Source organism: Mustela erminea, chromosome 15 (assembly GCF_009829155.1).
Source record: "Mustela erminea isolate mMusErm1 chromosome 15, mMusErm1.Pri, whole genome shotgun sequence".
In the NCBI taxonomy this organism is placed as follows: domain Eukaryota; kingdom Metazoa; phylum Chordata; class Mammalia; order Carnivora; family Mustelidae; genus Mustela; species Mustela erminea.
This window is the reverse complement of record NC_045628.1, coordinates 25448360-25450817: the sequence shown is the minus strand read 5'-3', so window position 1 is coordinate 25450817 and position 2458 is coordinate 25448360. Positions and strand designations below refer to the sequence as shown.

Genomic DNA, 2458 nt, shown 5'->3' with positions numbered 1-2458 from the left:
GTTTGACATTTTGATGAGCTCATCTCCACTAAATGCATATATTTACATAATATATTTTTATATATGTTTTCTAAGATGAGATAATATTATGAATGTTTTTCTGTATATATTTGTGTGTTTATATTTATATGTGCATAAATAATCATTTTAAAGAAAGAATATCTAATCATGTAGTAGTTATTAACTGAGATAATGATTCAAATATATTATAATTTACATTACTAATCCCCTCTTGTTGGATATTTAAGCTGTATTAAAATTTTTATATTATAGTAAAAGATTTGGATAAATTATTTTCACAATTTTTACATTGAATTATCAATTACTCTATTAAAATTTATTTATTACATTGGTTTGCAACTGTGTCTCCGAAATACTTGCAGACAACTTTTATTCAATTAATGAGTATATTTTTCATATTTTTTTACATTGTAGCCATATCTTTGTAGCCATATCTGTATGGAAAATTTTTAGAAGTAGAATTGCTGGACCAAAGGTGAAGGATATTTCATATTTAATAAAAATTTAATTAGCAATAATCGCACCTCGGATAAACCTCATTGGCTACGATACTGCCACTGTGCAAAGCTTATATTTAATAATAATTTAAACTAACATCCAAGAAAGTTGCATAAAACTATGCTCAAGCAATATTAATGAGGTTTTGCTATCGATTTCCTTTCCAAAAGCAAAATACCTCATTTTACATAAAGCTTTACTTTGTCTTTTAGTAAAGTTTTTCTTTTATCATAGTTTCTGGATGTCTCTTATTTTTACTCTATATAATTTATATTTTTGTTGTCTATTTTAAAAATATATTTTCTACTTGTGTATTTTTGTTGTAGAAAAGCTACTTCTGTATTATGTCTTGTGTTTTGTATGGAATTTTCTAACATCATCAAGATACATTAACTTTTGATTCTGGGCTTTCAAATATAAAATCTTATTTGGAAGTGATTGTAATTTTCCTTTTTTCCTTCTGCTTTAATATGTATACTTAATTGATTCATTGTTAAACTGCACTGGCCAGATCTTTGGGAATAACATTAAAGTAACAAACATTTATTTATCATCTCTATAGTTCTTATAAAAGCAGTCCAGCACTTTAATCAAATAAGAAAAGCTGCATTTTTTGCCTTTATTTCTTTCATATTCTAAGACATAAATTATTCACATAGTTATAATGTTCTTTCCCCAAAGCAATCAACTTCTCATCTAAATTTCAGAACACTTGAGTCAGAAATCATTAAAGAAAAATTGGTTGCTAGAATATAGTATGGTCAACAGGCTAGTATTTTAAGATAAAAACAGATTAGAGGATTAAAAATAGTATAAACATAATCTTGCAAGGAAGGGAGAGAATATCCTTGTCATTGGATTAACTTCTTATCACATTCGTTCTTATGAGAGAATATTGAACATGATAGACGAGTTTGTACTTCGCTTCCAGGCCAAGCTTTTAAGAGCTATTCCATCTTTCTTTAACAAAAGTTTTGTGCTTATAAATTAGTTATGTTAAAATGTATTAGTTTCCTGTGTTTCAGATAAAATAGTAATGCGTACTCAAAATATGTATAATGAGACAGTGGATGAAATACCAAAGGCTAGTAAAAATGTTTAGACTAAGAGTTATCAGTAAATCTCTAGAAATCTTGTAAATTCTCTCCTGGCTTATTAGTTAATAAACTCAGATTTAAAAGAAGTAGAAGGACAACCTAAGTAATTATCTTGTGAGACTTACTTCAATCCCAGGTAATGGTCTAGAAAATATAATAAGGTAATCGATTTTTTGGAAGAAGGAACTCATGAATTGAGTGAAAAGTTGTCTGCAAGTATTTCAGAGACACAGTTGCAAACCAATGTAATAAATAAATTTTAATAGAATAATTGATAAGATTGACAAGGACAGTGTGCCTAGTGTAGTGTAACAAAGTTAAAGTCAAACCACACATTCTATTTTGTTGCCTGCTTCTTTCAACAAATGCATCATGAGTATCATTCAAAATGGCTTGCTATGAATGAAATGATGAGAAAGTTATTAAAATTACTGGAAATATACTATGTCCATCATAAGTTTTCTTGACGATATTATCTTCATTCTTTGAATATTTCTAAAAATATATATTTTCTTATTTTATCAACTTATCCTGGGTGCTAAATCCCTAGTTGATTTATCACACAATACTTTTTTAATTTAATTTAATTTTATTTTAAGATTTAGTAATTTATTTTGTCGGGGAGCACCAGCAGGAGGGGCAGAGGGAAGTGGAGAAAGACTCTCAAGCCGACTCCACACTGAGTACAGGGCCTGTGGCAGGGGTCCATCTCATGACTGTGAGATCATGACCATGAGATCACCACCTGAACCAAAAACCAAGAGTCAGATGCTTAACAACTGTGCCACCCAGGCACACCAATTTCACAGTGCTTTTAATAAAACTGCATTTTACCACATAAT

At 29.0% G+C, this 2458-nt stretch overlaps 1 non-coding gene across 1 annotated transcript; it reads right to left on the bottom strand.

The window, feature by feature from the left end:
* Nucleotides 1-455: 455 nt before the first annotated feature.
* Nucleotides 456-590, bottom strand: LOC116574686. Its single transcript, XR_004279440.1, has one exon. It is a non-coding gene; the product is annotated as a U4 spliceosomal RNA (small nuclear RNA).
* Nucleotides 591-2458: the final 1868 nt, after the last annotated feature.